A 22360-nucleotide genomic window follows, 5' to 3' on the forward strand; every position below is an offset into this window, starting at 1 on the left:
AATGACTCAAACTTTCTGGGCTTTCAGTTTTTTAACATAAACTTGGCAGCTTTGTAAAAACCCACAAACACATGTCTATCCTAGACTATCCAAGAGCCAGAGTCATTGAGACATCTATTTCATTTGTATACATATTGAATAATTTCACCTGATGGACAAAAAGAGGCCTGTATAACTTTCCCCAGCATGGGAGTCAGAGAAGAAAATGGCTAGCAGAACTGTTTCAGTAGTAGAGTACACAAATCAGACCACAAATCAGTATACAGCTGCAAGCAGAGAGTGTGTTGCTGGAGCAGCAATGATCAAAGGGTAGATGAAACGAAAGGCTTGCAAGGAGAGTTAATGTCTTTCATTGGAAGAACTCATACAGCCAGGTCAAAATGGACAAGCTTTCAAGCACTCGTTTAAAAGTACTGTGCCAGATGCATAGACTGTTTGTGGTGCAAGAGATTAGAAGCCATCAGAGAGCTGATGACAAGTTCCTGAGTCAGCACTGGCACAGCCCAGACATTACAGCAGTCAAGGAGATGCCCTGAGCTACAAGTCTAGGTTGAATCCTAAATTAGTGGAAGAGCAATATGAGATTTTCCAGCACCCTCCTCCAAGAACCCAGCACTAGCCCATCCCCTATGTGTAGAAGGGCAAAGGAATCCCCTTTTGCCAGGTATTTATCAGCAGACTTCCCCTGGTGGGTTGGAAATCCCTACTGGCTATTTGTGGCCAGAATTGACAGGCTTCTCACTGCTTGAATCACGGTGTGATGCTGAATCATAACAGAGAACCTGGCCTCATAGAGTGAGCTAAATTCACTACTCTGGAAACAGTCTTAGACTGTAATTTAATCCGGTGTGAAACTACAGGTATCATCTCATGCAAAAAATCTGTCTCTGAAGAAAAATGACAAAAGGTAGGCAGAGCTTACAATTTGAGGAAAACTGATCTGATTAGCCCCATCCTCACAAGTGTTGTGGAAGTATGAGAGCCCTGCCAGCATTTCCATTTAAAGAAAAGTAACAGCAGCACAAGTTAATACTGCCAAGAAGAGTGTGGTACATCAGGGTATTTCGCTGACAGCAGCCTGCAGGCCAAATCTGGCTTTCAGGGTCAAGAGCTGCTGCCATCTTTGTGCCAGAAGAAGGGCCAGAGCTGGAGGTGTTCCTCTTCTTGCAGCTGCGCATGGCCTTGTGCAAGGCCTGCAGCAACATTCCCAGCTCTCAAAGCCAAAAAAGTGGGATCATTATGCCCATTTTACTCAGCAGTTAACATGCAGAGTTGTTGTCTAGATACAACAGGTATGGCATGGTATGTATGTGTATGGTACAAGATGACATGTGCTTAGATGAGGTGTTTCAAAAGATTAATTTCTCGGCTCTATTCAAATATACTGGACTGTGAACAATTATACTATGGTGCTTGTGGTAATTTGTCCACTTGTCCTCTTACTTTTCTTCCATTTCCATGGAGAGGTAACAGCAGCAGTTTCCATGCCATACACCAGGCTGTCTAAGGTGTTTCCAGAGATAGACATTGCATACAATCTCTATTAGACTCAGCACAGTGACCAATTAGGTTAATCTCAGAGGCAGACTCCTTGGGAATATCTCAGAGCATCTATTCTTTCTCAGGCCAGGGTTTCTGTTTTAAAGAGATGCAGCATCATCCAATTAAATGAACAACAGGTGCGAAAGGTAATAACCTAGACCTCTTTTGTATCTGAAGACAGCAGTCAGAATTCAGCTTGGTCCTAACCTCTCCCAAAAGGTCAAAACTTCTCTCCAATTACTAAAGGAATGAACTAATGAAAACTTCAGCAACAATATTAAATTGGACATGACAACATCCAAGAGATTTTTTATATATATTTTTAAAGAAGCATCTCAAGCTGCTGGGGTTTGGGGTCACCAGAAGTCTGTTTAGCTTAGTGCAATCATAGCCTTAGGGGCCAGATGTAGTCAAAGACAAAGTCTATCCATTCAACTCCCTCAGTCCTGATTTCCCACAGTGGACCTATCTTTTGCATTCCTACATCCAGGAGAAAGGTATATTAGTAAAAAATGTAATCTATCACCCGAACTGGCACCGGGAAGCCAGCAAACCAGAGTTCTACAAATGACTCTGCTGTGACTTCCTTTGTAGCTTTAACAGTTCCCCTGCAGAACACGGGTAACACCCTACACTTACCTCACTAATAAATCGTGTGCATAACTTTAGGCACTGTCTTTACTAAAAGATGCTCAGATCATAAACAGACATCCTCTCCTAGCTCTAGCTGTGCTGGCTAAAAATATCACCCATTTCCTCCTACCCTGCTGCTTTTCACTGCTTGTCCCCTACAGCTTACTGCTCTTGCACCTCCCGCCAGTAGCAATACTTGCGTGAGTGCTCCCTGATCTACTTCAGGTAAGGCCATTTGATCTGTTTGAGCAAACCCAGCTGACATTGCCTGGAGGAGCTGAGGGTGAGCTCATAAAACCCCTTCTGCCACCAGAAGTAGTCTCCAGCAGTACAGCCAGCTTGGGTTAGTCTTCAAGTAGCACACTTGTTTGTTTGCAATGGGGAAAAGCCTGCCTACACCATGAGTGACAACAGCTAGGTCACTCAGTCAGCACAGCCCTCTTGGGAGACACAGCATGTACAAATGGAAGTTTTTCCCTACCACCACAGTTACATCATTGGCCCAAATGACACCAGCTAAGCTGACAAGAGCATTCCTTTTCATGTGTCTCTATATATCTCATCTTTCATGAAGCCATGTATCTCTATCAGATCTCAACAGGCAGTGAGATGCCAGGAAAGAGCATGAGGGTTTTGCATGCTTTTAGCCATGTCAGAATTGCAACCGTCCAAGCTCTACAGCACAGTCTTGGCCTGAATGACCCCTCTTAGCCCTCTTGGAAGTTCCCAGGCTGGGATTTCCCCTGCACCTTGTGCAGTTATTTAGCAGACAAATACACGGTGCCATTCAATCCAGATGGCAGAATTTAGAAGAGATTGAAATAACCATGCAAGGAGAAGAGTAGTAGAAATGTTCCTAAGTGGCAGGCAATCTTCCCCACCACACAGAACTGTAATTACATTAATATTTTAGGTACTTCCTGTCCTTTGACTAGAAAGAGTTAGTGAGCTCACATTTTTCTGCTGACTTGCCTCTGTTGTAGGAACTTTGTATCTCCTGCTGCAAAGGAAATCCTGCTACAGGAAACAATCCATTTTGCTCAGGTGAAAATGATCACAGAAGTAGCAAAGCAGAGATTTATATAGATCTAAAATAAAACCACATAATTATTAGAGTTTACTTTGCCTCTGAGGTCAATCTTGGAAAAAAAACCCAGCTATAGCCAATACTTTAAAGATAAAGTTACTAATCTTGAATGGGTAGCACTTTCAGTTCCTCAGTCATGATACGTATGACAAATAGAATACACATGTAAGAAAACACAAAAATCTACTCAGTCAATAGTTATTAACCGCACAGAACACTTACAATGAGAAATCGTATTTTATGTTCTCTACAAAGTCATCTTAAGCCTAGACAATTAAGGTTATGTTTCTTTGAGTTATTATTTCTCTTGAATACACAGGAACAATCATTTTCTTACTTGTATAAATCTACTGACCTCAGCAGACGTACAGCAGGGATATACTTGATTCATGCTATATAGGGGAATTCCCAAGAGGGCTGTGAATTAGATTTCCTTTTCTCACCTCCTTCCCCCAGTTCTACCAGCAAATGGAAGTAGGGCAGATTACGGGCATTTCTCTCCTGAAGTGTCGTTATTACTCATCAAAAAGGAACAGTAAAAGTTAGAAGAAAGAGGTGAAACAGATGCACTGTGTCCTCCAACACATCATCTCACAGTTCCCTCAGCATAAAGAATGCCCTGTATTGACAACACACTTGAACTAATTCAAAGGTCTAGGCACAGGATCTCCTGCACCTGGAGCACACCCCGTGGGAGCAGAGAAAACCGTAAGTACAAACCCACACATTGCTTTAACTCTGAGAAGTGACGTTCCAAACACCTGTGCCCTTGTTCCTGTAGATACTTATGCAGCATATAAGAGGAATTCTTCAGTAAAGTCAAGAAAAAGCACTTGCCACAACTAGCTTTCAGAAACTCAAATATATGATGGTTGTTCCCCTATACACCAACTTTCCTTGCACGTGTTTTGCTTCCGGCTTGCCTCCTGTTCTCAGCACCACCTAAGCTCAAGTATCAGACTGAGGTGATTATTACTGTAGAACAGTTAAAGCAAATAAAAAAGCCTTGTAATTCACTTAGTAATTAGCAAAGCTTGCAGAAGTGTGCTGCTGCGATTATCACCGCACAAAAAAGATTCTCTCTTCTACTCAAACAACTTACTCTTTTAGCAAGTTTGACTATTCTTAAAGACTCCAGTTGTTTAACACATATCCCAATCATGCTAGATCAGATCTCAGATCCACCTTTGGCCCTGTGTGTTCATCAAGGTCTTCAAAGACCCATGATGAAACCCTGCCTGTGACCAAATGTCAGGTCCCAGTTCAGCAAAGCACCCCATTGACTGTGCAGGTCCCCTTCAATTCAAAGTTAGGCAGATACCTGAATGCCTTGCTGAGCGGAGATGCCAGCTGAACAGACAGCACATGCTTCGGTGCACTTTTAGAATGAGGTCTTAGAAGCAGGTACCTGTGGGCAAGCCTGTTCAGGTCAGTTTATCATGTTTTCCCAGCTGGAACTAGCCAGAGCTAACACATTACTTCCATTTTCTTTCTGGGATGTAATACACTGCAGTAGTTAAAGCTGTAGGTCACAAAAGTGTAATCTAGGGATCATGAGACAGTCATTAATCAATCAACCAGTGGAAATAGGAGCTGGTAGATATCATTATCTCTACATTACAGATGAGACACAAAGAGTTTGCATAACAAAGCCATAGAGAAAGAGAAGGCACTTTTCTTATTTCCCAGTTTCGCTCCATCTTTTCTTCTGAAATTTTTCTCACTCTTCAAGACTTCCTTCCCAACTGCAATCCACCAATTTTCTTCATTCAGAGGCAAAACTGACTCCATGTCATCCCTGAAAGCTAGCTGAAGCTCTTCTATACAAAAATCAGTTAAAGAAATATAAGAGCAACCTTTCTTTTTTCCAGACGTGCTGTAAAAGCTACCTGAACACTGCAGTGACAATGACAATGACAAGCAAAGGCAATGACTAAACGTGAATTTGGACATGGGACTAAACTGCAGACTAAGTCTTCACTTGTCTGCACCCCAATTAGTACAGAATGGAGATGAGTATAACAGTGGTCTATACACAGGACCAGGAAAAGATTGACAAGTAACTGAAGGAAAAGAACTGAGGGAGTCAACTGTCAGAGCAAGGAGAGGTTACAGAAAAAACGAGAGAGAGAGGTTAGCCCATTGCCCTGGAGTAATGGCTAGCCTTTAACACATGGCCTCTGCTCCTGTCAGTATTTCTTCTTGGACAGGTTATCTCAGGAATTTATGCTTTCCAATAATTACCTTTCAGAGGGCTCTCACTTATCTTGCAAGAGGAATCCACCAGTAACCTGACCTACATTGCTCATGCAATCGCCATCCACCCCCTCTAACCTTTCATCCCATTTCTCAAAGCAAAAGCAAGCAGTTCTTCCCAGACTTCCAGTGCTACATCAGCAAGGGCTGGTGAAGTTGATAAAAATAAGAGTTTTAATGCTTAATGCTACACAAACATTGATGAGCTTGCAGGCAAAAGCAGTAAAATATTACTAGCAAATTAAAATACCTCTTGTAGTAATGTTATATTATCCATAACTGAAGGATGAACACTGGTCTTGCACCACCATAAGAAGCATTTTTACCTGAGAGTAAGTTTTATTATTTTATTGCAGCAGACCTCAGAGCCAATCAGTATTGATTTTAATAAATCTGGGGACTCACAGGGCCCTCTGTTTAAGTTCTCTTCCTGTTACCCTCCCAATCTACCTGTCTTCCACTAAGTGAATTGCTTTTCTTCTTGAAACATCAGCACCAAAGGGAAGCTTTTGCTTTTGGCATTCACTCCGGAGCCATTTCAGTTGAACGTGTCCATCTCTGCTAAAGTATACCTTATTACACTCAGTGTAATTATACTCCCATTCATGCTCCGAACAAGTCCCTCCCAGGCTGCCTTTTTGTGTAAGGGACTCCATTACACCCTGGATAAGCTGATGGGCACCCACTTATTCCCAGTACCACGGCTGGGACAGGGAGAAGGATTCCTATTTTCTATTCTGGATGTAATGAGACATCTCTTCAGCCAGTCAGTAATCATAAGGAAATACTTCATCATGAAGTTCTGAGAAAGCATCAGGCCTGACACAAGGAGTAAAAAGTCATATAATATCCTACATGGGACCCTAACACCAGTCCAGAAATGTATGGTCAGGGCACACAGACCATCAAATCTCTGTTACAGCATGGATTTGCCTCAAACGGGCTTGCAGTCACTTCAGACAGGTACCCAGAGGAATCTCTCTCCCTTTTTCCTGCACTGGCTACGCAACTAACTTTGGCCTGGGAGAACGTCCATGCCTCACTCTGGCTGCATTATTTTAAAGGAGTCGCATATTGCTTTCAGACCCGTGAGAACTTTGGACCAACGCACATGCTCGCCCTGGCATTCCCATACTCCCATCTGAACAGGACTGTACCACAAGAAAGAGTTTGATGTGGGGAGAGCATAAGAGGGGAGAGCAAGAGAAAGCTGCTCTTCCCTCATTAAACTTCAATAGGTGCCTAGGCCCAGCAATGCTGCACTACAGTTTGGATTTATGTTCCCCAATTAACACAATTCACAGCATAAAGTTTTCTTTTTCTGTTTTGAAGGGGGAGGAAGAGGAGAAAAACCACATTCCAAGCATTTGGCACAACAAACTTCCCCAGCTATCCTCTGGGAACAAAAAGGGAGGGAAAAAAAGGCTTGTCACCACACAATTTAAAATAACCCGTCTTTGCTGGCTCCACTCTGTCTCAGGGGTAGATCCAAGTCTTAGCCCCCACCCATTAGGGCTGCAGGCCCAAAGCACTTGACATTCATCAGGAGAAGCAAAACAGCTCCAAGGCAATGGAAGGGGGAAGGGAAGAGTCCCTCCGTGGGCAGGAGTTGAGAAGGGAAGAAAATGGAACGATCTGCAAAAAAGTCACAACATAAGGAGAGTATGGAAGTCTTCTGCTTCTGAGGACCACCACACACAGATGAATCATCTTGGTGTAGTTGCTGCTGAGCACAAAGCAGGCAGGTAAATGTCTCCTCTGTCCTCAACTGGGGGTTCTCCATTGTGGTTAACTTAGGAACTGCTGTTATTTGACACTGACATTGTTGGCTCTATCACATGCTCAACAGAATGACTATCTCCTTTCTCTCCAAACATACACTCTCCCCTCTTCTCCCCAAAGAGAACCACAAGTCATATGCACTGAATACTAAAAATCTCATCATCTTTGGTGAGAGTTAGGAGAGAAAAGCCCTTCGGATATTCTTTCTTTGGAGCTTTACGTAACATACACTAAACAGTTGCACACTGAATCTTTCTCAGCATAGAGAGAAAGATTAGGAGATAGCACCATGTCACTCAGTGAAACACAGGACATTTTCGCAGAAGCCAGAAAATAATCTAATGAATTACATAGCTCAACAATGCTCAACCTGAGTTCCTGAAAACATCTCATGTGGGTTCTGGAGAAATCTGTAGGCTTAATCAGAACCTCTCTTTGCTCAACAAACAAGAAGGCTTAGCCAATATCTCAAAGCACTAGAGATTGTTCTTTACTCTTTGATGTAGTCAAAGAGAGAGGCAGAAAGATGGAGAGATGGGAAGCAACTCTCTTCACCAGCAGTCAGGAAGAAAACAGAATTGCAGAGTTCTACAAGCTAATCATGGCGTGATGATCTGACACTGTACTGACGCATCTGCTCACAGCTTACCATCAATACGCAACAATGATGACAAAGCATCAAAGACAGCACATCACAGCACAGCATCAGGTTACCACACCCTGGTGATTATGTCGCTTCCTCTCAGTCCATTCAAGAACCAAACTTTTCCAGTTTGACTGTCACTGATCTATAGTGTTGCCCATACACAGACAGATTACATATACTTACAAATGAATCACTGCCACATTGATTCTTGCTTATAAGGGTGCCATGAATGACTTCAAATACTTTACATTGTAGGAGCTATAAGAACTCACCTTTGGTTTTTGAATGCAAAGACTACCTGGTGTTTATTTGACATTTTTTGTGTTTAGATACAAACCCTTCCAGGTCATTCTTGTTGCAGGGGCAATGAAGAGCTGGGGGATCTCTTGCTTTCCGTGTAACTTCTTGCCAGAAAGAAGTTCAATTACAAGAACATGATACACTTAGATGAATAAATTCATGGCTTGCTTTCTTATATTCCTTCTTTTGGTCTAGCAAGCCAAAAGACTGAAGGAAGAAGGGGAAGTACAAGTACAGAGTATGCTAAAGGAAAATGAACCTGTAGTATGAAGCCAGCTGATAAACAGCTGTCATCTATGTCTTCAGTCAGCATCATCTTAGATGAAATTTTGTCTGTTCCCACTAAGCAGCTCCTACTCCATTTTACCCTTCATAAGTCTGTCCATCAGCTGATGAGGTTTCTCAATTTTGCCTGGTGCATCCAAAAGTGGAGAAACAGCTGGAGTCTGCTGCAGCATCTGGCAAGCATCTGTAGCAAAAATTCCTAGAGGATTTGAGGTGATAGCAGGTATGGTTATAATTTACTATAGGCTGACATGTTTTCAAGATTGTTTTTTATATCCAAAATCTGACACTTTTCAGAATCTTTATGCTGCATGCTTTTGCTTAGGTTTGTTTGCTTGTCTGTTTTCTGTTAATTCTACCTACATAAAAGAGAAAATCTTGATAAAATACTGGAGAAGAATCCCAGAACATGTGGTTCTGCAGAAAGAAGGGGACCAAGTTCTAGCAATATCCACTTTTTAGAGAGTTGTTAATGTTCCAAAAATGGCAGTACGAATATAATATTTTATTTCTGTAATTACCTGCTTCTTTCAGGGTTGTATGTTCTACAGTCACTTGAGGAACATGTTTATGTTATGTCCTGAAGGACCAAACTGGCTACCATAGGAATATATTTCCATGTGATTGCAACTGCCAATACATTAGAGTACAGAAACAACACAGAAAAAAAGGTGGAAGCAGAAAAAAATGCAACTTGATTTTCTAAAACATTTAATATTGCAGGAACAGATAAATTATGACAAATTACATTTTAACTTCCGTCTGGATTTAAGGCCTGAATCTGAACTTCAGAAACATCATTTGCCCATGCGACTGTACACTTGGTCGCCATTAAAGCTTGCATAGACCAAGCACTCCATTCCCATTTCTCCTAGTATTTTACACTTTTTTTGCTAAGGTAAAAAGACTGCACAAGATGGAAGAAGAATGAGGCCACAGCTTTGGTGTTGGTATTTGCCTATGTATTGAGGGATTTGTTCAAAGACTGCTGGGCTGAAAAGACAGGTGTCAATCCAAATCAGTCCAATGGGGAAACTGTTGATCATGGCTCCCACTGAAGAAAACAGCAATACCATTGGGAATGACAAATTTGAATAAGGAAGAAAAGATGGCAAGGAAAGAGTGAAAAGGGAGCAGTAAATGGAACAGCACACAACAGGGACTGCATGTCTTTAAACAACAAAGAACTGGAAATTACAAACTGAAAGATGGAGCCCAGTCTCCAGCAATGCCATAAAATAACATACAAAGTATTTAGTGCACAGAGGTCCACAAAAAACTGGGTACAAATACTCAGTATTCTAAAAAACCTTAAGATCTATTGTAAAAAAACCCAGGACTCTCAAGTACTATAATCTGCCCCAGAAAAAGAAAAAGGACATCACCAATGTTCTAGGACATGCACAATTCCAAGGGATTCATGGGATGAATATGCTTAGATGGGCCCAAGAGGTGATCCATATTCCATGCTACAGAGAAAGGCAAAGGAGGAGACCAAGACAACACTTGACAAGCATCTCTAGGACTGTGGACTCCCGCTATCCATCCTTCTTTTCCTATGACAATGCATAAAAGGGAATATCAGACCTCAAAACTGTATATAAAGGCCCATTGCAAATGCTAGAGCTGAAACAACATGGTAGAGGGAAGCAGGAAAAGTCAGGTCAGGCACAACTTCACATCTCCCCAGATTTGGGAGCTTCACAACGTAATATTTGACTGAAACTTTACCAATAGTTTCTATCTTAAACTTGACATTCCGGCACATGTCCTATTTTCACTGGAAAAACAGGCAGGAAGGGGTTGAAGTCCAAGTTCAAGAACCTTAACCTGGACTTCTGGTAAAGAAGTCTTTTCTATCCTGATATACCCCATCTTTCTTCCTGTATTCCAGCTACCACCTGCATATGGTACTTAGAGTATTTCCAAATCAAACCACTCAAAAAATCATGAGTTGGGTCCTGTTTCTGAACTGGTAGATTATTTTAGATGTAGATATTTCTACAGCCAGCAGTGCCAAAATTTCAGCTATAAAACTTAAATTTTCATGCAGTCCCTGGCTTCCAGGAGGTGGAGTTGCTAAGAAAGTAACAGATTTTGAAAGCATTAACAGAATCACTGTCAAATGCCTAGAAAATAAACACAGAATAATACTAGCATGTTAGTCCCTAACAAACATCTTAGTAAAAGTTGGCAATTTGAGTTCAGTGAAACCACTTTCTCCACCAGCCAGGTCTCCCTTAATTAAACAAACTCTAAATACAGCCTGTTTTTCTCTTGTGAAGAAAATGCTTTTCTGGAAGAGGGCTGACTCAGTTCCTGAGTACTTCAGAGTACTTTTGACTTCCATGAGTGCAAAAGGAGAATCAGGACACTTTGTACTAGTCTTCCTACAGCTCTGTAACAACAGAAGACATTTTAGAGGGATTGACAAGACTTTAAAAAGACCATATTGAAGAAGACAGTTTAGGCTACTAAAATTAAAGTAATTAATCAATCCAAAGGTAATTCTCATCATTTAGCCTGGTAACTGTTTTGCCTTCCTAGGTTTGACCATGAAACTTACAGTTTGCAATCTGTTGCAGTCCCTGGAGCTTGATTCTGTCTTTAATAAACCAGAAAAATAAACTATGGGCAGAGACTGAAGCAGGACCAGGAATCCTTCCTGTCCCCACTTTTATTCAGCCGGCATGCCGCAAAACTGGCTGATGAAGTGCAAGTGTCAGGACACAGCAGAAGTCACAGCCCACTACACCCTCCAATGACTTCCCCATAGCTATAGAGTCAAGACTGGAAATAAAAATGGCTGCCCTTTTTTGAACAAAAATGGGTCCTCAATTTAGAACACAAACATATTTTTTATTTGCCTTCTCCCTTTCCTGAAATGTCTCAGGGAGAGGGTCTGAAAATATGAGTCACTCCTCACTGTAAATCTAAATTTTCCCAATTCTAGCCCACTGAAAATCCATTGAATACCACCAGGCTAAGCAAGGATGGACTTTGTCCTACCTTTCTGCTACAGATAGCATTTTACTGTCATTAAGGGAATAAAATAATCATAAGAGCATAATGACAGCATGTGTTTTGCTGGCTGCTGTTCTTCACGTGGGGCAATCACTGGCAATTCTCAGATTTAATCTCTCCCCTTCCCCAACCATGCAGTTGATTATCGCTCTCATTCCCAGTTAAAAATCCTTGATCAGCGTAAAGCACATAAAGGAGTCTCTGACCCCAGCTAAGGGAACAACAAGAGATGACATTTGGTTCTTTGAGAGAGGAGTAGATAAAAAGGAAAAATGACAGCTGGAGTCTGGAGGAGCTAGTTAGTGGATTGCAGGCCCAGGAGGGTGCAGGGTGGGGGCCCACGAAAGAGAAACAATAAGAGACTGCAGCCAGACTGTTCCCTCTCCTTCCCTAGGTCTCCTTTGAGTCAGTGAGAATGACTGCAGCAGATGTCAGGACCCATGGGGATCACTCCTTTGGATTTCTTATTTCTTCAAAAAAAGGTAACCTAGAAAATAGAAGAAATATTGGAGAAAAAAGAAAAATGAACCAATATCTCTGCTTTGACATGTGGGAATGTATACAAAGGTAAGTGCCAACTTGTAATGACCTGTGGTATGTAAATACGCTTAAGCCAGCGGGAGGAATTTTTCTGGGTCTGGTCCAACAGGGGCAATCATTTACAGGATTTGACTGGGATTAACCTGTGGTTTCCACTTCAGGATACAAAGGAGAAATACAATAAGCAAGCACAAGGCAAGCAGTAGTTGTGAGGAGCATCCCTGTGCTTCTCCAGCACACACAACGCAGCCAGACCTGGCTTGCAAACACACCTGGCAAGCGTGTCTCAGTTCTGGGAACATCCCCAGAAAGCAATCAATATGCATACGCATGCGTGGACCTGTGTGTGCTCACACATGGGTGTGTTTCTCAGCATGCTGCACCAAACACACAAGATTTCATACATTTCTAAAACATCAAATCTCATTCAGCATTACTCGGGACACCAGACATAAACCAACAAATTTTAGTCAAAGGCATTTTAGGCTAGATTCACTGCCACTGGTGTAATTCCCTTGAAGTCTGTGGAATCACACTAGGGAGAAAAAGGTTGGCTGTTTAATATTTGCAGCTTGCCAAATTGTGCATCTGTGTTGGTTCTTTTGTTTTGGAGACACAATTCTACAAATTATCATTATGAAAGAGATTAATTTTTGTTTTAAAAAGATCACATTCTCAGGGCACAGGAAGAAGTCCACTTCCATGCACCAAGTCCCTTTTCCTCCATTCCACATACCCACAGATGGACACTCCACTTTTTCAAATTTGCACATCTGCAAAGGTGTAGAGAGACATTGACAATTTTAAAGGCTTCACACTAGAAGTAATTTCCTGTGGCAGAACAACCTAGCAATGACAGTGTTGGACGAACCTTCCTATCTTTCCAAGATTCGTGTAAGGCGTTTTAAAAGAGACATTCAAGTGAAAATTGTGTGTTTTGGCTTTGTGCATCAGGAGCAAGAGGAAGACCAGGGACTGCAGAAGAGACAAGAATTCTGACCTCTGAACATGCTTTTGCCCACTTTTATAGCAGGGAAGTTGCATGCATTTGAGGCATGCTCATTGCTAGCAGAGGGGTTTTAACCCAGATTCTTCCAAAATCTGTAATTCCCTGCTTTATAACAATAGGTTTTAAAAATATAATAGTTTGGAGGTTTCCCATTTCATCATTCTGGTAAACCCACATTCAAAGAGGAGGAAGTTGTGTGAAGTCCTGAAAAATAAAAAACCACCCCACTACTGTTTTCCTTTGATGGGCTAGTCAGGAACCATCTCTCCAGACCACTTGTTTGACTCAAAGGCAAAAAGTAGTTTACAGCGAAATAAACAGCAGCTAATCAAGATGAACCTATTTGCTTATACAGACTTACTGGCTAAAATACAGCACCAGCCCTGAATACTATTTACCTTGGAGGTGGCAACAATGGAAAGTGAGCAACGGATTACACAGCTTCTCCACCAATTATGAACCAACATTTATCTCCTGTGTTCAACAACGGAGATTTAACTGGGCTCTCCAGCCTTTCCTTAATATTTCTCAAGCACCCAGTAATATACTCAGCACCTTGTCTAGCGAACACAAGCAAAGCCCCAGCACCAAAAACACTTTACAACACTCAACAGCAGTCTCCCACACCTGCACCTGGAGGGCAAAGATGAATGCTGTTACAGAAAAACGTGTGAGCACTCAGAGTCGGGGACTGTGTTAGTACATGTTTATGCGGTGCCTTGTGCAGCAGGGCCCAAAATCAGAGTGGAGCCCCTGGGCACAGGGTAGGTTTCTTCTTCATTATGAATCTAGGAAAAATCATGCAAGATAATACAAAAGACTCAGCTAATAAGGTTTGGGAAAGAATTATTTATCTGCTTTCTCTGTAAATACCAATAGCTCATTACTTGGGTTTCATGTTATTTTCATCTGAAAGGCAAACCTGCTATGATGGGAATGAACTCAGCCAAAACCAAAAAACAGGGCACCAGTGTAACTGGAAAAAGAGACCAATGGTCTGAGAAGGGGAAGTGCTCGGCATTCACCATGGGAAGGAAAAAAAATTAAAATAAAAAAAGGAAAGACAAGGAAGAACACTAATTAAAGACACAGTGTGGATGCAGGAGAACACACAGAGATCCCCCCCACCCCACCCCTGCCATCCGTATGACAGTGCTGCTTTGTGGAACAGAACAATAGGTACATTATACTAACCTATAATTATCCCGAGAAGAATGATAGCAAAGTCAAGGCATTACATGAACATTGGAATATTGGATACAATCCCATAAGAAGCAAGGGGGTGGAGGAGGAGCTTTAAAAAGAGATTGAAACCTTCCCAGCACAGAACATCAAAGAGGAAATTTCACGTTCTCTTCACATTTATTTGGGTTTTTCTTTTATTTGATGTGATGATTTAAACACAATTCCCTTTTTCATGCATTTCTTGGCTTCTTTATGCTGCAATTGGTTCCAGCACTGTAACATCCTCCTTCAACAGTATGGTGGATTTGGCGCAAGCAGGAGCTCAGCCTAGTGCGTGACTGCACCATGTGTATAAGCAGTGGGAGATGAGAAAGGTGGATGGAGATGTACTCCAACTCTGGACAAAGAAAAGCAAAAGGCTGGTGATTCAGTGAATGCATAATCAAGTGTTACCAAGACACAGGGCACACAGGCACTCAATACCTGCACTCTCATTCCAATCAGATAGCAGGTACTGAAATACAGGAAGCAGTGAGGCACAACTCTACACCTGTTTAAAACATGCCGCTTGCATTTGTAGTGTTATGCAGTGTTGGGGAAATACTGGAACAAAGACTTGGAGTTGTGGTTTTTTGCTTCTTCTGTTTGTTTTTAAGAGACAGCACGTTGCATTAGACACTTCACTCTTGTTCCAAAGTAACAAAAAAGAGTGGAGAAGCCTATCAATTCTGCAAAATGTGAATGTTCCTCCTTGATTTTTTTTTTTTTTTTTTTTTAGAGTAGGTAACTATGACAACCTGGTGTAAGCAACTGTATCACTTGGTCCACAGTGTGGGCCATGTAGAAGCAGGCAAAAAAGCAGACTAACATAAGCCCCTGTTCTGTGCTCATTCTAGGTGGACTCTGCTTCTCCCTTCCCTCAGACATGACTGATTGAATCCTGTTTCCTCCAGAGAGAATGTCCAATCACTCCAGCACACTGTGTCTCCAAATGATAAGCAAAGATTAAAAAAACCTCCTAACAAAACAAAGATCAGCCCTTGCGGGATCTTGCCATGCCATTTGTGTACAGCTGCACTCAAGCCCGAGTGTTCCTAGCAAAGCTTCCCTGCCTGCAGCATGGTCAGACGTGCCTCCTCTGAGCTACAAGCTGGTTGTGTTCTGTAGTTAGGAAATGCCGATGTGAAGAATTATTACAGGTATTTGCAGCCCAGTAGTGACAGGCTATGTTGCAGGCCAGCACTCGGAGCGCTGTTCCCAAATGCGATTCAGACCTCATCTAGTGTTCAAAGTTGGAAAGGGAATCCAGGAGCCCCTACTTTACACGAAGCAGGATACCTCTGATCACCCAGTTGGTAGCGTTTAACCTCTGCTGGAGAGCTCAGAGCTGTTGCCAAGTTCATGTAGGCCCAGAAACCACTGATACAGGTTGAGGCGAGTGCTGAACTTAGCAGGAAACGTGCGGCACTGCTGAGTGCAGGAAATGATCAGCCCATATCTCACCTTTGTGAGAGAAGGAATCCAGGTTCCTACAGAGCTCAAAAGGCAACAGGAACTGGAAGAGGCTGTTTTGCAGGGAGGCAAAAGTTCAATTTGCCCTGTTCAAGGGAGGAGCTCCCAGGCTGGAAACAACTTGGGACTGGGCCACTGGCTCTGAAGAAGTGAGGTACTTGCCCCGTCAGCTGTGTGACCATCAGCACCCTGCCTTTGCAGTCGTGTAGCAGCTCCTGAGCTAGCCTGCTGCAAGGTCCTGCGAGGGGAAGGCGAGAGCAGGGCTCTGCCTGAACCCAGCAGGCAGTCTGAAAGCAGCTTTTGCACACCAAAAGCCTGCAGTGTTGTAATTTTGGGAAAAGAAAGTAGAGGTACACGTTCTCTCTGCAGCCCTGCCTGCAGCCACAGCCAAAAGTCAGATCCCATGCTTAAGAAAATAGGATACTGTTAAGCATTCCCCCACTCACTTTGCTAATGGGTCCCTAGTCCCCTCTCATTTTTGGCTGCCCCAACCCAGCAGGGAGGGGAGTGGAAAGGATATGACACATTCCTGTGCTCCATCATGCCTCCTCACACCAAGCAGACAAAAAGACAGGAACATCTGCAAGAGAGATAAGCAGCTGTCTGGCTCTATTCAGCAGCATGGGGGCCTCTCTGTTCTTGCTAACAGGTGTTAATACAGACAGTGACCAAGAAGTGCTCTCAGTTGCACCAGGTTAAAAAGAAAAAAAATGGCATAACTCCACTGACTGGGGAAGAATGGTTCCTGATGTCATGCTCCTGAAGCTGTGAGCAGAATTTGGCACACAGACAACTACAGAAGTAAGTTAGAGGAGACAGGAATCATCCAAGACAGCCAAAACAACAGGGCATAAATACAGCTTATTTACAGAGAATGCTGGATAGGCCAGTGCTGACCCTTTTTTTTACTCTAGAACAGATAACCTCAATAATAACAACCATTTTTATTTGGACACTATGTAATGGAAAACTTACCCTTGCCATTTCACTCTTCTCTCACTACAGACACCCAAGCTGATCTCATAACCCTCCTCCCTCTGCCACATCCACACATACACTATTATCCTCCCTGTGCAGTGCAGCAACTCATATTTAATCTGTACCACAGGCTTCATGAGTTTGTAACTCTGCCCACCAAGTGTTGTCAAAAAGCCACCAGCTGGAAAGGATACTGGAATGAAATCTATGCAGCTCTGTGGCCTTCTGAGTGATTACAACTACGACACTTAAACCCGCTAATGTGCTAAGCATTTTCTGGCAAAGTTGGTGGGTTACTATGGTATTTTGGGAGGGGGCAGGAGCTTGAAAAGATGTCTTATGTCTTCCTTGGGGAGGAGCAGAAGGAAGGAGACAAAAATGTAACAAAGCAAATTCCTCAGCAGTCTGATACTCAGCAAACTCCTCAAACTTGCCATAACAAGGGTTACGTTTCAAAGATCCAAAAACAGCTTCCCAGGACAGAAATAAACTTCTGTATTCCTGCCAGGTGGATATACAGGACTGCCTTTTGATGAATGTCTTTTGATTTCCTAGAAGAAGTAGTAGTTCCCCTTCCTCTTGCCCCTGTTCTGGCTTTGGTCAAAGCAATGTCTGGTAGGTTTATTCTCATGCTTTCAATTTTTTTAGCAGAAATCACTCTGTCCCTATATCCTTTTTTGACTTAAATCAGATGAGAACTAGAGAGGAAGCCGACCCAGAAGCACCACAGACTTTGTTATGTGGAAAACCTCCAGGACTGAAAATGCTGGCCAACTGCTCATCATTCCTACTGAACTGAGGGTCCAAGCAGGTTTGGCTGAGAAGCATGGTAAGGCATGGGGAGTCCAGCAGAGCCCCAGGCAGGCACCTCATGCAGGATGACCCACACTTCTCATCCCATCTCCTCTTGCAAGAACTTTTGTATGTTGGCTTCTCACCCACTGTTCCTGCACATGCTCAAAACTTGCTCAAAAAATGCCATTAGAGTAAGTGCTGTCAATTGCTCTTAGGTTAACAACAACCTGTGGGAGAAAATACTAAGATAATTTTTTCTGAGGTAAGGCCATCTCAGGAACTATTTTAAAATAGTGGTAACAAGCTGTTCTGAGACAGAACTATGACTTGAGTTGATGTTCTTAAAAGAATCAGAACATTAAAGAAAAAGCACTAAAATGTAGAGTCAAAGAACAGACAGAAATAAAAGTACACGAAATACTATGGTATTTTCCATCCCTTCCACTCATGCATGCTTAGTGCTGGAAGATGGGAACATCTCCAGAACAAAAGAGATGCAGACAGAAAGCCAGACCTCACTCAAGCTACACTGGTGAGCAGGACATTTTTGCAAAGTAACACAATTTCATGCTTACACTATTGTTATGGCCCATCTGCTTGACCAAGGGAAGGTAAAAGTGCTTTGTTATATGACTGGTAGATAAAAGGAGACAAAAGGAATCTTCCATGAGGAAGCTAGTTTATGGTGTTGGTCTCTTTTCCCAAGTAACAAGTGATAGGACAAGAGGAAACGGCCTCAAGTTGCGCCAGGGGAGGTTTAGATTGGACATTAGGAAAAATTTCTTTACTGAAAGGGTTATCAAGCATTGGAACAGGCTGCCCAGGGAAGTGGTTGAGTCACCATCCCTAGAGGTATTTAAAAGATGTGTAGACATGGTAGCTGGGGACATGGTTTAGTGGTGGACTTGGCAGTGTTAGGTTTACAGTTGGACTCGATGATCTTAAGGGTCTTTTCCAACCTAAATGATTCTATGATTCTATGACAGTCAACGTTATGTTCAAGAGCATGTTTTGACCTGAGAATATGTTAAAATAGTAAAACAACGCATGACTTGAGACATATAACTGATCAGTAGCGCTGGCAATACACGGAAGCAAACTGAAGAATCAAATCTTCTTGTAAAACCAAGACCTCAGCTTTTGCTCTAAACCTAGCATGTTCTAGGGGACCTAATGGTCTCTCTTTGTTTGCCCTCTTTAACAGAAACAGATTTAAACAAAATTATTGCATGTGTGAACTTTTAGTGAGGAAAACCAAGAGTAATCAAAAAGATGTCTGCTTAGCAGAGCTACAAGGAAGCAAGTGAGAAGTAGGTAGGCCCCTTCTCCAGACCTCTGTGCACTTTCATTAATGTTACAATAGTCCCCATTCAAAATAAAATTAAACACCACCTCTTCATATCCCTCAGCATCATCAACAAATTTTCCTTGCTGTCACTGTGGCTTATTCTTCACCTTCTGGAGGGTCTGGAGACTAGACAAGGCCTAGGGGTATATACCAAAAGGAAGCAACCAGTAGCAAATTTGACTGCTAAAGACCTTTCAAACAACATCCTGCTCCTGTTCTCCCAGCTGAGAGGCTGCTAGATCTATTGCTTTGTACCATTTCCCCTATCATGCAGGTGCAGGTGGTACCTGATATAATCTACTTAAGGGTAGAGTCTCAGTCAAAGTTGACACTCCACCACTTACATAGGGACAAATTTGCAACCAGCAAACATCACTGAGGACAAGGTGGCACTTCCTTCCCTGAAAGCATTATCCTTCTGAACACACACTGCCTTAGCCCTATTTTTCATCACTGAAGGCTGCAGGCCAGAATGTGCAGCACAAACCCAGCGTTTCAAGGCTGGGATCCCCATTTCTGAAGGAAGGTCTGCACCAGGCCAGAGAAGCTTGCACACTCCCAGCCAGTGTAAGTGCTGCAAACTTTCTTGGTCAGCACAGGCACCTGGTTACCATCTACAAACACTGCCTATCTCTATAAACCTCTGCTCCTGAGGGCTTTACTGAATTAAACTCCACAGGAGCCCTTTGAGGGAGTGACCTACACTTCTGCTGATAGAGGAGCTAAAGGCACTGGGAGGACATGAACCATGTCCAAGCACAGGACCTGCTACATTGGCTTTAACACCTGCACTATTTTAATCAAGCAGACATGCTTTATCTCCTTCCCTGCCTACTACTCGGCCGCTTTATGCCATAGTCCCACAATTGGTTTAAGCCAGCAAGTTAGCACTGACCTTAAAATAAATGTCCTCTACCCTTCTCTTGCCACTCCTCCCACCTTCACACTGCTCTCCCCCTTATGCCACAGCACAAGCTCCCGCATAATCACTAAATGTAAAACAATGACATAAAAAAAAATGTTTTAAGTGCAATTGGTTCTCTGGCCTGAACTACTCCATGGCTGGTACAAGAAAAAGCAGTGTTGGGGTTGGGACATACAGTCAGGGACAGCTGGAGGACAAGACTGCAGCACTAGCTTAAACCAGTTATGGACCTATACCATCAGTCAGCAAGTGATCAGTGATCCAGTCATTCTTTTCATATTTTGAAAGAGATAGAAGCAAGGAGGTTATAGGAGTTGTCTCTGTTGTTTCAACATATCTGAAGGATCTTCACCCTCACCCTCAGAAGTCATGAACTTGTTATTTCAGTCTCATTTTACTCTGTTAGCACCTTCAAGGTTTCTGCCATCCATGCTGCAAATTAAGTGTGATCATACAGACACTCTGAAGAGGACGAGACAGTTTTCCCAGAAACAAACTAGTCAATGTTACTGTGCCTGCCACCTTGGGCTTTCCACGAAGCTGCAAAGTTCAACTTTCCTGCTATTCCTTCTTGCAGCACTGTTACTCTACCACTTTCTTCTCTCATCCTGCACTGCCAACCATACATCCTTCTATCCACTCGGTCCAGTTTCTCTGCTTGGTATGCAAGCAAGTCATTAACATACTTTCAAGCGCAAAGATAATAAAAACCATAGCTAGATCTCTCATTAAGAGATTACCCTTGACACAGGTCCAAATGTGGCTCCCTGTTCACCTAGATGATATTGTGAAGGTGCACCAATAGTAAAGCCTCCAAAGAAGAAAGAGCCAGTGTTTACTGAGACAGCACCACCTGAGAGACAGCACAGAAATTCTTTCGAAATGGATAGTCTGCATGCTACTCATGAGCCACCCTGTCAACAGGAAGCACAGTTACTCTTGTGCATTTGTCAGCGTAACGTATCAGCAAAAAAGTGTCTCTCTTTCAAAAAGAACTGTTCATAAGAAGCAGGCATAGCCCTTGTGATATTATTCATGCTGGATGCACCATAGCAGAATATGATGGAGCTTCACTCTACTTAGAAGCAGAAATGCATCTGCTTTGACTTTTTACCCCCTCTCTCCTCCTTCGCATACTACAGAAACCCATTATACTAAATCACAACGGTGATTCAGAAAGAAAATTTTATGAACAGTGTATTCCATTTCAATTAATGTTGCTGCCAGTGGAGACTACTTAAGCAAAACAGGACTTAAATAAAGAACTATGAAGGGAAAGACCTTTGTCACATGTCCTCTGAGTGCCACCATGGTACATGGAGAGTCTGCTAGTTTCCACTTAATCCCCAAGGCCTCAGCCAGAAGTTACCACCCTTACCACTACTCAAGGGGCTTGTGCAAGCATTCCCTAACCTTCACCAGTTGAGATAAACTCAAGTAAAGGAACCTACTGCTTAAATTATTTGTTTATGCTAATCTAAATTATTTTTTAAAGAGATACCTAGAAGGAGGAGCTTAGGTGGCACACCAAGGGGATATTAACTTTCAGCAGAGAGGCAAAGACAAGCTGAAAAAGAACTGCTTCAGCTGCATAACTGCAGCTCAGAGTATGTGCATATATTGCCTTGGCCTACAGCCATCCAGCGTGATGCACATAACTACAGAGTCACATGTTCTGTTCAAGTGAAATGAGTTCAGCCTTTCATCAAGCTATGATATGTAAACAGTGTGTCTATAAATAAATAAATATTCCTCTCCAATGCTCTTGGTAGCCTCAACAATCTTCTGTGATACATTGAAACAAACAAACAAACAAACAGAACCTTTGCTGCTTCTGGATCAGCTCACACTGCATCCAATACAACCACCAAGTACTGCTGTTGATGTCTCAAGTATGTCACTGGTAGAAGGGGGGGTCTCAGAACAAGCCCCTAACTGCCAAAGCCCTGTTGGCTCCAGAAATCAATCAGAATCTCCTGGGATGTGCCAAAATTATAAAAGATTTCTCACCAGTATGGTTACTGGTCCCCAGTATTTGCCCTCCTTACACTGCTGTATTTTGAACTACTTGGGTACATATTTCAAAGGAGGGCTGTGTTAGTTTGAAACCCCAGGCAGTACGGAGTGCATAGCTGGTACTTCATGAAGCAATGCTCTGCCCTCAGTGAGTCACTACTGAATCAAAGCCCAAATTTAATGTTAATGGAACACTGTGCGGATGCCCAAATCAGTTCTGAGGTGGAAGTCCTGACACACCATGATTGTTGGAGATCCTATAGAATTTATCATATGAGTAAAATGCACACCAGGGGCAGACCACACTCCACTAAAACTCAGCAGTGAATTTGACCTCATGAAAACAAAAGACAAACTTATTCCTATGGGGAGAAGGAAGAGGAGTTGTGTGGCGATTTTGTAATACTCACGTAAGGCTGTGAACTCTCCTGGGAAAAGCACTCACCTTCTGTTCTATCCACAAGAAAGACCTCACAGTAGTGCCCGATGCCTCCACA

At 42.6% G+C, this 22360-nt stretch overlaps 1 protein-coding gene across 3 annotated transcripts in view; it reads right to left on the reverse strand.

Moving 5' to 3' along the window:
* Positions 1 to 12138, reverse strand: part of DPF3 (D4, zinc and double PHD fingers, family 3) — a 113215-nt gene extending 101077 nt beyond the window's left edge. For all 3 annotated transcript variants that reach the window (XM_010566479.1, XM_010566481.1, XM_010566480.1), the window contains exons 1-2: positions 12135 to 12138; positions 5507 to 5517 (exon numbers count right to left, since the gene is read on the reverse strand). The gene's annotated coding sequence lies outside the window, so the exon portion shown is untranslated. The remainder of the gene's footprint in view (positions 1 to 5506; positions 5518 to 12134) is intronic.
* Between the last annotated feature and the right edge of the window lie 10222 nt (positions 12139 to 22360).

This window comes from Haliaeetus leucocephalus, unplaced genomic scaffold, assembly GCF_000737465.1.
Source record: "Haliaeetus leucocephalus isolate CR32 unplaced genomic scaffold, Haliaeetus_leucocephalus-4.0 Scaffold213, whole genome shotgun sequence".
NCBI lineage: Eukaryota > Metazoa > Chordata > Aves > Accipitriformes > Accipitridae > Haliaeetus > Haliaeetus leucocephalus.